The sequence below is a fragment of the Polypterus senegalus genome, chromosome 1 (genome assembly GCF_016835505.1).
Source record: "Polypterus senegalus isolate Bchr_013 chromosome 1, ASM1683550v1, whole genome shotgun sequence".
In the NCBI taxonomy this organism is placed as follows: domain Eukaryota; kingdom Metazoa; phylum Chordata; class Cladistia; order Polypteriformes; family Polypteridae; genus Polypterus; species Polypterus senegalus.
The window spans coordinates 74,548,334-74,563,765 of record NC_053154.1 but is presented as its reverse complement, the minus strand read 5'-3'; the positions used below and the strand labels follow the sequence as shown (position 1 = coordinate 74,563,765).

Below are 15,432 nucleotides of genomic sequence, written 5' to 3'. Positions count from 1 at the left end.
AAAAGTATTTAGACCCCTTCACTTTCTGCACATTATTTATTGTATTGAAGATTTAATTTTAAATGGATAACTTACCCATTTTTGCCAGTTAATCCATATTCGATAAGCCATAATGACAAAGTGAAAATGTGTCTTCAGAAAGGTTTGCAAGTCTCTCCACAAATGTACTATGAGGTTTGTGTTTGTGTTTGTGTTTTGGCTGGCCCTCTCAAACACAATCAAAGACCTGTCCCAAAGCCACTTAGCTATATGCTTTTGTCGTGCTAAAAGGTGTACCATTGCCCCAGTCTGAGGTTGTATGCAGTCTAAAGTAGATTTTCTTCAAGAGCCTTTTTTATTTGGCTGCAGTCATCCTTTCCTCAGTTCTGACCAGTTCCCCGGTCCCTGTCATTGAGACGCACCACATAGCATGATTATGCCACCACCATGCTTCCCAGTAGAGATGGCATTAGGCTGGTGATGAGCAGTGTCTGGTCTTTCTGAGACTTAATGCTTGAAGTTCTGTCCAAAGAGTTTACTTTGTGCCTTTTCAGACCAGGAAATCTTTTTTCCACATGCTCTTAGAGGCCTTCATATGCCATTTGCCAAACTCCAACCAATTCGTTATAAGTTCCTGATTGATAGAAAGCTGCTGAGATGGTTGCCCTTCTAACAGATTCTCCCATCTCAGCAAAAGAGTTCTGAAGCCCTTTCAGAGTAACAATTTGATTATTGGTCACCTCATTTACCTCCTTGATACTCAGTTTAGCTGGAAGGCCAACTTTGAGAAAAGTCTTTGTGGTTCCAAATTTAATCCATTTCATAATAAGATCACTGTGCACATGGAAACACTCAAAGCTTCAAAAAAGAAATTAATCGATTGATTCTGATATAATTTGCTTATAAATAGTACAAAAGTCTTGGTAGGTGACACGTTTTTGGCCGTGAACCTACCGAAATGTGTCCAGACGTACAATTTCTGGACCCTCACCACGTCTGAGGTAGGAATCTCCAATATGCCCAAGATGCCAACACATTCTGTAATGAAAAAAATGCAGGTTTGGGAAAATCAAACTATAACCCGATGATGGAAATGAATGGGGGATTTTTGCAACTATATTGGCTTTATTAGAGTAGGTGCATTACGCGTGAAGGTGAGGAGTAACTTGAAAAACAGCATTAAAGTGATATTATAATGCGACCTTGCGGATTGAGTAAAAGTACCCTGACCAACCGAAAAAAAAGTCACGCTTTAGGACCTGGGTTGTCGTATTAGAATATTCGGGTATTTTAAATAACCGAAATACAAGACACAATAACACAAGCTGATAGTCGTGACCTATTGCGCTGAGGCCACTGGCTCGAGGAGAAAAGAGCCTGGGGTATCGGCCGAATCTGAGTCGGCTTCTGTTACCTTTGTTCTTCAGTAAGACGGTTAAGTATTGAACATGCACATAAAAAGTTTAATAAGCCACTAACAACTCCAAAATGTACACTCAGCATCACGTGTGTAATATGCGAGCTCGACGCTTCATTTCCCACATGTCACTGTGTAATTGTACACCGCGCTGAGTCCCGTGTTCGTCTGGACTTAATCAGCCCAATAACATCAGCGCTTCCCAAAAACAACCATATTTTCCAGTCTTCTGACTTCCTGCAGGCGCCGCGAATATATAGACGTCAAGAATCGCAACACAGCACAAAGGAGCCCTGCAGGGAAGCCAGGACAGGATAACCCGTGGCAAAACGCAACTGGATCTCAGGTACTGAATAACGGGGCTTACGCGGCTCCCATCGACACAGCTATACTGTCTCGTCAGCGTCAGATTCTTTTGTGGCGGAAAAGAAAGCGGGATTGTTAACTAGACAGAAAGTTAAGCCTCATTGAAACTGTTAAAGCAGGATTCAGCAGTAGGTGTGCGCGCATACTTTTATATTCGTCGATGTGTTGCTTGTAGGTTTTTTGCCATTAATAACAACGCGCAAAAGTTACACCAACTCATTTTCCAGCTACCCTACATATGTATATATATACTGCATAAAATTAGGTGCGCTTTAAAAGCGTGACGAACAACATACGAAGAGAGGAAATTTTTGCTAAATCCTTTATGAAGGCCATCCCGGTAGAAGTGAGTGCAAGAAAGGAAACATTCAATCCGTGCCCATTCGCGCAGGGGCACTTTGAAATCAACAACAGTGAACTCCTGTTTTTGGTTTGGATTGCTCACGCAAATCATAAGGAGAACATCCAAACTTTACTGCACACGGGACAATAAACGACCGGACGCCGGTCTCGAATCCAGAACGCTGCATCTGTGAGGCGGCAGCATTACTGCTGTGCTTTAGAAAGAGTTAAAAATAAAAAGTTATTTTTACAATCTTAAAATTTTTGCGAGCATAACAAAGAACTAATCGGTTTTTAAAATGCATACATGTACACTTTTATACGAAAGAATGGAGGCAGATGTCAAGTTTAATGCTTTGCATTTACACATACAAAATACAATCTACTATGAAGTATTGGTGAATTTGGAGTAATGTACTCCTGAACCGGTGTTAGGGCTAATTCTGCCTTACGCCTGATGCTGAATTGGATTAAGTGGCCACACGAATATATGGAATAATGTAGTTTATTCAGGAAATGAGTCAACAGCCCCCGGACAGTGAGAAGGTGTGGTTTGCTGAGTTTTATGTTGGTACGTTTTTAATTTTGTGGAATATCGTTGACATCTAAAAGGTTTTCCATATTAATTGTCCTGTTCTACAATGTTTATTTTATTATGGCAATGTACAAATCTTCTTTGCATTTATTGTTATTTTATTCCGAATTTCACTTTACCTGGACCTTTTAACTTGATATGCAGGCCATAGTGCAACATTTTATGGAGAATATTCATTCATCTAAAATTTCTCACAAGTCGTTTTTTCATTAGGTAATTAGAAAGGACTTGTAGCTGGGTGATGGTGACGGTAAACGACCGTCCTCCCTCTTTCAAATTGAGCCAGTTTAGACTCGAAGAGCCGTGCACGTTTGGGGTGTGAGGAGAAAGAGGAGTAAACTCGCGTGAAGGAACCAAAATTCAGGAACGGCAGGGCTGACCATCCACTTGTCGAGCCACGTATAGTTCAACATACCAGTTAGATGTTTTCCAGGCAGGAGGATATGACTCGGCTTACCAGGCTTGTCTGATTAACTAACAGCTTAGATGTTTTCATGTCTCCTTCTAGCCTCAGCTAAAATGGAAAATGTGTTCCAGATTCTTTTAACTCCTTGAAGTTGTGTGCTTCCTGGTTTCAATCCTTAAACCTACTTGTTCTTAATGTGCATGTTTTTAAATGACAAGTACACTCCTAAAAACAAAGTGCCAGAGTGGGTCTTCAGAGTGATGCCATAGACCGGGGTGCCCAATGCGTCGATAGATCGCAAAGGTAGTGAAGGTAGATCGCGTTGCATTCAAAAACATTTTTTTTAAAAACGTTAGTCTATCATATATCCTCCCTATGACATTTGCCAATTCATTGACATACAGGACGGCCAGTCTGAGATCTGTTTTCTTCTAACACACTGGTCATCCTGCAGGCACGATCAAATGCGCGAGCTACTGCAAAACTACGGCTGTGATCTAGTTAGCCTTCCAGACTAAAGAAGAGATTAAGCAAATGTTTGTGGAGGGTATGGGCTGGATGTGGAATTGGAAGAGGAGTTTTTTTTTCTCACAATGTCACAATCGAAGTGCATTTGTCTGACATCCGAGGTTCGATCCCCGATGAGGGGTCCAGTGGAGCCCAAAATAGGGCACGTATCGCGTACTCTTTGCATTATTTGACAGTTAACTAAGTAACATTCTATGATCTGCTTCTCGCAACTGAGAGGGCACCCGTGGCGGATGTCTGCCGACTTGCAGACCAATCACACGCGTTACCTGGTAGGTAACCACCCACACAATCAGATTGTGATTCCGACTTCGAATGCTATATAAAAGTAGCTCGCAAGCTGAAAAAGTGTGGGCACCCCTGCCATAGAGGAACCATTTTTGGTTCTCAAAAGACCCATCCACATGAAGGTTCCAGAGAGAACTATATTTATTTAGGCTTCATAAAATAAACAACCAGGGTTATAGTTTTAAAATTGCTCTTGCTGCATACAATAACACAGGCTAAGTTCAGTTTTTTCTTAATCTGTCAGTGTTCTCCTAAGTAAAGACAGTAAAGATTTGTGCTTTTTCAATATATTGCGGAGTTTTTCAAAGCACAAACAACCAACTTTATAAGCAACAAATCCTTGCAAGAATGAAATAGTACTTGGTTAAGCAATAGTTTGAGGAACCAAACAACTCAGTGAAGAACCATAAAATGCCATTAAGGAAACATTATTTTTAAGAGTGAAATGATATCTTTGATATACAGTACTTAATATATAAAGAATAAACTTTTTTTCTTAATTAGAGGGTGTTAAAGTGGTATCCTTCAGAAATATATAGCTAGAAATCCACAAATGGAGAAAAATTAATCACATTTCTTAAAACAGTCTTTTATTCCTGAGCATTTGACATCTATCAGGTGTCATTATCAGAAGAAAATAATTGGACATGCAGGAATCAAAGGCAATAGCAAATGAGGAAGGGGGGTTGGCGGGTGTAAAAGGGGTGCTCGTACATGTTTACTAACAGACAGGCTGGCTTTTTGCATGAGGAAAGATACGTGAACACAAGGAGATTGGTGATAATCACACCTTTGCATGCCTCTGTGAAATCAGAAGGGACAACTAAATTCCACGGGGCACAGACATCTTCATAACAGGGGACCTATATGATGGGTAGATGAATTTCAAATGTTTTCCATATCTATCTATTATTTTGATGACTGGTTGCATGATATTGAGCCTTTCCTTCATTATTCTGGAACAATTGTAACCAGCTTCTCTTTGAAATTCACGTCTGTCCCCTGACATAATTTTTGCGGTGACTCCCTTGCATCCAGTGCGGGATATAAACCAACATTTATGCAGCTCAGGGATATGGAAGGGGAGCTCATACCGACACATACTGTATGTTAACAGCACATACACTCAACAATAAATGAATGGCTTTTTGCATCTGTTACAATATAAAAGTTTAAAGTTTCAATGATTTCATTCGCCACAAGTAAGTTGAAATTATAATCACCAAACCTATTTTTGGTTCCATTTGTGATCATTTTAGTTGCAGTCTGGAGATCTGGTGGGACCACGGCCTGAGCCACTGGGAGGTTGCCTCTGGGCTGCATTGGCCCTGTGGGGCACCATTTGAATAGGCCCGATTTAGACTATAGAGATTATGGTAATTTGTTTAAAAGGCCACAAATGTTCTTACATTCATTAGCAGAAACTTGTAAGGCATCCACCATAAATGACAGGCCTCTCATGCTTTTAAACTTACATGTATTGCAAGTGCAGTGTATCTCTTTCTATACCATTCTCTTTACTGGACATCACAGTGCTACTTTAGTTTTATCCATCCATACTATTTCAGGACACACAGATCCAACTTTAGTGTTGAAGAAGGTCAAAGCATATACTAGCAGCATCAGCTTTAAATGCATAGGGCTTCATTTTACTTATGCATGACAAATTTAGAACAACCTGTTAACCTTACACATGCTCATCTTTTGGATATAGGATGCAACCAAAGTAACCGGGGATTATGCCATGGATATGAGGATAGAACATGCAGACTCCACACAAACTCCAAACCATGCTACCTTCACTGGTTTTATAAATTTGCTGATTCCAATACATACTCATAAGGGAGAAAGCCTGTCCTAAGAGCATTAAGCACAAGGCACTAAACAGGCCTTGTAAGAGTGCTAGTCTATCACAGAGCATATTCATATACCCACACCCTTGAGATGTTGAAGAATACTGGAGAAAACCCAGATGAACCAGGGCAGAATTTATAATCTTCATGTTGATAGACTGTAGTCAAGCTTGGATTTGAGGCTTGGACTCTGAAGATGTGAGATATGGTTCTGTTTTAACAAACTGGGTCACAATTATGGACCAGTATTTTACATCTAGTGTAATCTAGGTTAGTCAGAACTGGATGGATAAGCTATTTCCATCTTTTTTGATAAAGGATAAAAACAAAAGGTGAAAGCATGGAGTATTTCAAAGTTAACAATTTAATTAGAATAAAGATGATAATCATGCCTAATTTAAAAGGCACAAATCTCTGTCCAGATGTTCATCAGACTGCAAAACATGAGCTCAGAATGAGCTTTACTATTGAAATCATATAAAGGTACATACTCCCATTTTTTATAGCTCATGCACAGAATTAAATGCTTGACTTTAGAGAGCAGTTGTAAACCAGGTCTGGATGGAACAAATCAAAAACACATCTTGAGGGAAGCCAGGGATAAATCAGTACTAAAGGAGCTTTGATATTTGAGACAGTTAGAGCAAAGTTCATAGATATAAGAAAATGTGAACTTATAGAAGTATCTTTCCCTCCTTATACATACTGTACTATACACTCTGTAGTGAACAAGCTCAGTAGCAGACACATTATTTTATACAGTGCATGTACCATCCTAAAGCACCTTACAGGCACAGGGCCTGGTGATAAGCAACTTCAGTAGTTATTTTGGTAACTGGAGCTCAAGCAGGTTAAGTGACTTGTACTGAGTCAAACTCGGAGTCAGTGGGGTGGAACCAGAAATGTTTTGGTTTTAAAAAGTAATTCTCTGGCCACAAAACCATGCTGTATATGTTCTGTTGAAGTTGATTGTCAGGTGCACATATTATAGTGAAATTCTTATTTGTCTCTCTTCTCAGAACAGTAGCAATGCCAACAAAAGGCACATAAAAATAAGTGCGCATAAAATGCAACAAATATACTATATGCAAATAATTGTATTTTTTATTATGTCATTATGACAAAATCATGTGCAGTATTTGTTAATATGAAGACAGAGATGCATTGTGATTACTTCATGTCTTAGTAATGGTGATTCCAGGATGTTTTATGCTGTTGACCCTTTTCATAGCACCCAAAAATATTGATTAGTGTGCAGAATATCTCCGGTTTTCTCAGTCCTATGGCCATCTCCTTGGTTTTGCTGAAATGAAAGGAGAGTGTGTTGTCTTGGCACCAATATGTAAGAAGGCATTTTTTTTTTATAAACCGTCACTTCGCTGTTGGTGATCAGACCTATGATGGTGGTGGTCTCATTAGTAGATTTAATGATGCAGTTGGAGATGTGTATGGCTAAGCAGTCAGAGGTAAACAAGGGCTACACTACTGTGTTGAATGTCCATGTTAAGGATCAGTATGCTGGAAGTGATTTTGCCAATACACACATGCTGGATTCTTCTGGTTAGGATGTAAAATATCCAGATGCAGAGTTTTACACAAAGTACAAAGTCTATGAGCTTTCTGATCAGCTTTGATAGTGTTAAATGATGAGCTATTTTCTATAAACAGTTATCTGGTGTAGCTGGGTTTGTTATCCATGTATACTAAGATGTTACAAACTGCAAGGGCTGTGGAATTCTCTGTAGATTGGCTGACGTGATAAGATGATTAAGTACCTGCTCTGGGTCATGATGCAAGTCAGTGATGTGGACAAGGACCTGCTGGCAGCAGCAGCACATATAGCATCATGCTGATTATGTAATGTGGTGCAACTTCAAGGGCTGCACCCCCTGACAACGTATTATGGCAACAGATACCCAAAGTGAAGATACAGACAGGATAACAAAATGATATTTTGCAATACATTACAAAATGAGTAAGAAAACAAAATATGCACAGAAAAAAGTTAATAGATAAATAAAATAATTAGAAAAGTGCAGAAAAAAAAATCACAAAGGCTGCAGTTCCTGAGAACAAGGAAGGTGGATATGTGTATGTGTATACAGATGCCTTACAATAAATAACATGATATCAAGCAAGACAGTTTTTATTGGCTAACTGAACAGATTACAATATGCAAGCTTTTGAGGCAGCTTCTCATTGGATCCTTAATGGCTAACATGATACAAAATCCTACTACTACAATAAATGACATAAAACATGAGTTAAAACTGAATTGGTTTCTATTCTCTTTTTCTCTTATAAAGAGGGTGCAATTCATTTTTTATGAATTATATTTTCCCTTTTCATTTGTGTCTGAAGAATTGCTCAAGGAAACATTATCTACAGTAATTGGGACTGGCAACTGAAAAGTTTTTGCAAGATTCCTGGTCGGTTATCCAATTAAATTAGTAAGACTATTTCTGGCTTAAAAGCTTCTTTGTGTTTGCATATTTTTAATTTGCTGCTGTTTCTTTCTCATAACTTATCTTTGAGGATGTGAGCACGCATGTGTGTGTGTGCTGACACCGCATAGTGTGAAGCATTGTGTGGACTTAGAGTCAATGGAAGGGGCTTATATTTGCACAAATTAAAGTTTCCTATTAAATTTTAAGAAAGAAACTTATAAAAGTGAAAAGATTTACCTAATGCACAGGTTATTACTTTCAGATTAAGTAAAACAAAAATCAGCAACTTGAAGTACATATACTGAGATGTTTGTTGGCTTTACCCAAACTCCGAAGTTACAAGCTGCATTATCATTGGAGCCAAAAGTACAAAGAAGTAATTCTCCTGTGTCTTTCTCTGGTTCCTGTTGTTGTAAAGAGTGATTTCCAGGTAAACATGGAAGGATGTGTCACTTTGTGTTCTGTTATCCATGTCTCCATCAATTTTTTTGCATCTTACAGCAACTGGCTGCATTGTGTATTTGAGGGTTCACACAGTCATCATCTCCAGCAGAAGATATGTCTGCTACATGCTGGCAATTTCTTAAGACCTATTTCAGAGAAACAAACATGTTTCTTTTACATGCAGTCTGTTCTGCTTGTGCATCTCAATGTCCTTCATTGAAGCTGGACTTTTTGTGGGACTTACATCCCAACTCCATTACAGGCTGTATTCTGCTACTGTAGTCTGCCACTAGGATTCCTCTTGGAAGCCTTTGCTGGGGGTTACACCCAAGATAATAGGGAGTCTTTATTGGAGAACAGAATCTGAGGTCAGTTTGCATTCATGCAAACAGAGTGCAGGAAGCTTGTGCTGACACTATATATAAAGGAATGGGTGGACATTTTGAAAATTAGTTTCTTCGGTGGACAACAGTTGATAATTGGCATATAGGCCTGGCAATGGTGAGTTATATTCACTCTCATCACTGACCAGGGGCCTCATGTATAACGCCGTGCGTAGAACTCGCACTATAACATGGCGTAAGCACAAAAGCCGAAATGTGCTTACGCACAGAAAAATCCAGATGCAGGAATCTGTGCGCATCTAACTTCCACGCTCTTCCGCTACATAAATCCCGATCAGCGTGAAAACTAACGCCGGCACGCGATTATGTAACGCCCCAAATCCTCCCAGAATTACGCCTATTTGAATATGCAAATCAATATAAATCGCCCTTAAGCGCAGCCTTCTGTGAAAAGACAATGGGAAAAGCACGGGGGGAAACATAAGAATTTCTGCGAATACCAAGTGGAGGCAAAGGAAAAATATACTATTTGTTCAAATAAACCGTGGTATAATCAACAAAAAAAAGTTGATCGAGTGACATAGCGTGTTGGAGAAACATGAAAGCTCACATCCACAAAATCGCACAGTGCCGGAAATAAAAAAGAAGTCACATATCAAAGTCGCCGTGGAAAGCCGAGTTGTAAGCCCACTGTCTGAGTGTCATATGAAAGCTTATTAGGGTACAGAGAAAAAGCACACGGTGGGGAAAAAGCACGAAATGTCCACTTCAATCTCGACATTTCCACTTTAATCACGTAGTTTATTTTGTCATTAAAGTAGAACATCATAAAATTCATCTTAAAATTGTTTAATTAACCAGTTTCTAAAATCACATCGTAATTAAAGTAGCACGTTAAATGCTTTGTTTTGTATTTGATTTTCTATGTGCTCTATGTGTGTGAATCACTACTTGTTTCTTAAACCGGCTCTCTTCCTCCAACTGGACACAGAGTCCATTACATTTGTGATATTACAGCTCTCTGAATAACTAAAATACTGAGATGTATACGTGATCATTTTCATGATGATAGGAGTTAAAGCACGTTATTAAACATGTTTCACTTGATGAAATAATTTATTGCAGCAGTACTCAGGGGCGGCTCTAAGCTTGTGGTGGCACTGGGCAGAGGAAGAAACGGTGGCTCCTTCCCGCCAATGTCAGTTAAGTATCTTATGCACGGTGGATGGCCACGTATGTTGCAGACACTAGCTGCCTCGTGCTCATGACACAAGCATTTAACTTTTGCAAATTTGTCGCTGCGTTTTTAGTTGTGTTGTTATTTTATCTTTCTGTTTTATATTCAATATATATTGGCGTAGCCGTCACTGCAGTCAGTGCTTTTCTTTCCCAAGTAACCGATCGCCATACAATCAGCTCTGTAATAGACGTTAAGCCATCTGTAAGCTTAGCCGATTCTTCAAAACGCTTAAAGAACATTGAAATATCTTCGTAGTACATGTTTAATTATTCTATCCTTAAAGACACTCCCAGTGAAGAATATAGATTATTTAAATGAAGTTAAAGTTTTATCTGTATAATTTAACAAACATATTTTGCTGCATTTCACCTTAAAAATGATATCGTCATCATATGTAAATACGCGCTTTATAAAGTGGCTCAGGTTGTGCGATATTATAACTATAGTGCAAGTTTACAGTGGGGTGACCAGTTCTACAAGGAGCACTTGATTGGCTGCATTTAAAGTTCTTGGGATTAAACTGTTTTGAACCGCGAGGTCCGTACAGGAAAGGCTTTGAAACGTTTTGCCGTGGCAGAGACAGCGTATGCTTAATGCCGTATACCGATAATTTCTTCCGATCAGCTGCTGCTGTGATTCACACTCAGATACAGTGATATAAATACTCCGAGTGGTGCAGTGAGAGAAATATGGAAAAAGATGATCCGCTGTGGCAACTCCTAACGGGAGGAGCTGAAAGAAGAAGAAGAAGAAGAAGAAGAAGAGAGTAACAACGCTAAAAGCAGTTATGGTATTTGGAATACTATGGCTGTTCCCTGACCATTATATTGTTACGAGTTAATTACAATCAGATGCATTACTCTAATAAACAATATGCGGTTAGTTTCTGTGTATTTATAAAGCCGCGTCATGAAAATAATGAGTAATCACACAAGAACAGTAGCACTGCTTTGACGCTGGGTGCCGCCAGTTTGCAAAACCGAGCGGAGAACTTGCGTACGACAAGACATGAGGTACCGTGGAAAAGTGCGTGGCTTTACGCCAAGTGTAGGTTTTATACATCGCGATTTGAACGTGGAAAAGTTCTTACGCAACATTTCTGTGCGTACGCACCGTTTATACATAAGGCCCCAGGACACCAGAGCATCTGAAATTTGCTTGCTAAAGTGTAATTTGATTGTTATTGATATTGCCTTTTCAGACTGAGAAGCCTTGATACTTCATACCAGAGACAGAGGCCCATTTTCTCACTTTCACAGAGAAGACGTCTTTCAGTTTTCTGAGGAATTTCACTTTTTCACCTGAGGTAGAGGTTTGATATTAGGCATGTAGTGAAAGATTGTAGCTCAAATGTTGAAGCTGCAGTGTAAATTTCACATGCCAAAGAAAGCGAAAGTTATGCCAATTTGTCCAACAATATCACACTGCCTGCCTGTCTTCTAAAGTAGTTAGAATTGTTAAAAACCTCAGTCTTGTAATCACATTCTTAGCTAAGCTATCAGCAAAAAGATCCCATAAAGAAAAAAGGCTGAATCCCTGGTTTTTTATAAGTTAGAAGAAGTATTTAATTAATTATCTTTCTACTTTCCAGAAAGCCCGTGCGGAAAATTAAGAAGTATGTCATACTTGCTATTCACACCTACAATCGTCAAGGCAGTCGCAAGAGAAGTAAATTAATATGAAAGGGGTTTTTAATGAATCTTCAGTAGCTGATAAGGTTGTAGGAAGCTGGAGTTCATTCTGCCAGTCTTGGACACAAAAGAGAAAGCATAATGCTATATGAAGACAGAATTGCTCCTGACAGCAATAATGGAAAGCTGTTAGATAGATAGATAGATAGATAGATAGATAGATAGATAGATAGATAGATAGATATTTTATTAATCCCAAGGGGAACTCACTTTATTGGATGCAAGTTGAGATTGTGAGAGGAATGCACAAGTAGACTTCCAATAACTTATTTAGGAATGGATGGTGATGAGAGATATAGAATTGGGATTTGAATAAACAGTTGAAAGTAACTTGAAAGTAAACATAATGAAAAGGTCCTAGGAATCATATTGGACTCTTCCTTATCCATTTTCTTTAAGGTTAGCAAATTGGTTGTCTATCTTTAAAGTATGTTGAGTGCCATTGCAATACCATGTATTTACATCACAAGCTAAAAGCTATGCATTTTGGGAACAAACTGCAACATTTTCACAGATTGCATCAAAAACCAGTCATGGTGTGAGTGTTTCTTCTCTTTTTTAGCTACCAGTTTTGGTTTCACCAAGCAGGAAACAGCTGTCCATCGCATGACCCACTCACACAAACAATTCCCATTTAGATTTGGCAGTTAAGCTAATTTTTATGTTTTTGGGCATGTTGGAGGAAAACCAGAGTAGCAGGGGGAAACTCCACACATGCAAACAGAGAACAGCCAGACATAGAAATGAAATCGAGGACACTACATCTGTTAGGAATCATGTGCAATCCACTGAACCACCCCTTGTTTAAATTATAGATGTTAATTTATTTGAAGCTGTATTTATTTTTGCCATACACATTTAGTATATCCATATTTATGTAATTTGTCAGTGACAATGAAAATAATAAGGACATAATTTAAACAGAGTGTCCACCAAAGCCAAAGTCCCCCAGATCCTAAACTGGGAAAGCAGGTTAAAAAAATGGGAAACTGCACATACACTGGAGACTAAAACTGTTGTGGTTAGGACCAGGTATAGAAATACAACAAATTATAAAAAACCTGCCTAAGGTACTGAAAAATTAACTCAAGCAATAAAGAAGTGGCTTTGCTGCTATCACTTTTAAGTATACCATTATGTAAAAAGTAATGAGGATCACATCCACAGATGTTTATAGATTTATGAACTAAAGTTGCCACGTGTGAACCCACATGTGTTTACGTTGTTTCCGCACTGAAGTTCAAAGACCAGTTCTAGTCAGACCTTTAACTCACTTGGTGACCGTAAAACTATTCCGCTGTGAGTTTGTGTATGTGAGTGCCTTCACATGCCCTGCAGCAGACAGACATGTTATCCTAGACTGCTTCCTTCCTATAGTTTTCCTGAATGCAGTAATCATGGCTGTTATAAGTGGGTCAGAAACTAAAAACATCAGGTAGTCAGCATGTATGTTTCACACTTACTCACTCCATACAAATACCAAATATGAAGTCACGTGCCTCTACTCATTACTCAGTAATGACTGCTTAAGTCCAGTGAGAACTCTAAAAGTATTCAGTTATTGCTATTAAAACATAAGAGAGTGTAGGTTATTCTTATGCTGTAACAAGACTTTTGACTCTGTTTCCAAGAAACTACCACAGCTGCATTAAACATTTAAGGATTTCAGAAATCCCCCCTTCACATCTTACTTCACTTTCACTTGTTCTAGTGAGGGTCTGATTGGCAATACAATGGGCTGGGCAGGCCAGGTGAGCTTATTTTCAACAATTTCTTACAACTCCTCCTTGGAACTCCCACATAGTCCCAGGCCAGCTGAGATATATAATCTCTCCAGCACATCCCAGTCTGCTTGTTATTCTTCTGCTATGCACACCTTCTGTGGGTGGTTCCAAGGTGGCATTCAAATTGTACACCCAACTCACTTCAACTGATTACTCTCAGTCTAGACAGGCAGTGGTGCTACTCTACGGTTCTCTCATTTTTGCTGAGCTTCTCACCCTGCCATGTAGAGTAAGCCTAGCTGCCCAGCAGTGCAGCCTCATTTCAACTGCTTGCACTCATAAACTCATTGTTTCAGTCACAAAGCATAGCTTGTGAGATACATAGTATACAAAGGAAATTCGCAGGTCTGTTCCATTTATTCTTATGTTGTAGAGTTCCGCTCAGTGTATTTGTTAGAAGTTATGTGTTTTTATTTTGCTTGAGAAGAATGAAATAGCATGTCAAGATCCTGCAAATGAAGAAACTGTACTGATTTTTGCAGTTTGGAAATATGACTAATGTCAAATATCATTTACTATATTACTGTTCTTGCAAACATCTAAATGATGCTATCAAGTCACATAGACATGAACATAAGCAAAATTATTGGGTCCATTTTCAGAATCAAGTTATACCAGTAAAAGAACTCTGTGGCAAAAGTCTATCTTCACAGTACTGCCTGTAAGGGAGAACTGAACCTTAGATATGATATAAGCCAATCACAGGCCACACCAATTAATCTAACACAAATCATTGGGAGAAGACACCAAGCAGGCACGAGGAGAATGTGCAAACTCAATATAAACATTGTCCAGCCTCAAAGTATGAGCCCAGTCTCTTGTACTTGTGAAGCACTGCAGTACTCCATTTTATTTTGGGCATTGTGGTTGACAAACAATATATTGCAATGTCACCTACATGAAGTCTTTTGAAGTTGTCACACCAAGGTTTAATATCAGTTTTTATCTACTGTCCTGCCCTTTCTTACTACTTCTTCTTTAAACTGAAAAGCTTCATTTAAAGGAATAGTCCAACCAAAAATTATATTTTTAAAATGTTTTTACTGCATGTAGTTTGTAGTGGTGGATGAAAAAACATTCATCTCGTGTTTTCATGCAGAATGGAGAAAAAAATGTTTTCTGTGTAATATAAGGCTATAGTTGCCAATGGTGTACAACAGCAAATGATGTAGAAAACATTCATGAAAAAAGAAAAAAAAACCTGACAATACTTACATTGCACAATCCAAATGTCAGTTATCCAGTTGTATGCTCAAAATGTGCAAAACGCAGGCTGTGTTGCTAAAAACATGTGCTTCCTGAATGATCAGTGCACATCGTAATAAGGAAACTATGGAAGTTACATTCTGAACTGGTGATCCACCTCACCTCCTTATTCATTAGTCAAGAGTCCTGTCTTTAGTTCAGAAAGTGTGGCTTTAGTTTCCTTTTAATGATCCTCCTATATTTAACATATATTTCCAGCATTGTTCACTATTGCCTTTTGTTATATCATAAACTTTTTTTTCTCTCCATTCTGCATGAAAACAGATTAGAAAATTTTCTCAGCCCCCACATAAACTACATGGGGTAAGTAGCTTACGAAAAATATAATTTATGGGTAAAGTATTCCTTTTAAAAATATGAAGGTGACAGTTAGTTAGACACCTTAGTACATTTTTTCTAGAAAATCAGATACTGTAGGCATTATAAGCTGATGGTATAATGT

At 38.6% G+C, this 15,432-nt stretch overlaps 1 protein-coding gene across 1 annotated transcript in view; it reads left to right on the top strand.

The window, feature by feature from the left end:
* Nucleotides 1-1,610: 1,610 nt before the first annotated feature.
* LOC120527418 (cathepsin K-like) overlaps nucleotides 1,611-15,432 on the top strand; it is a 37,770-nt gene continuing 23,948 nt past the window's right edge. The window contains exon 1 of the mRNA XM_039750814.1: nucleotides 1,611-1,742. The gene's annotated coding sequence lies outside the window, so the exon portion shown is untranslated. The remainder of the gene's footprint in view (nucleotides 1,743-15,432) is intronic.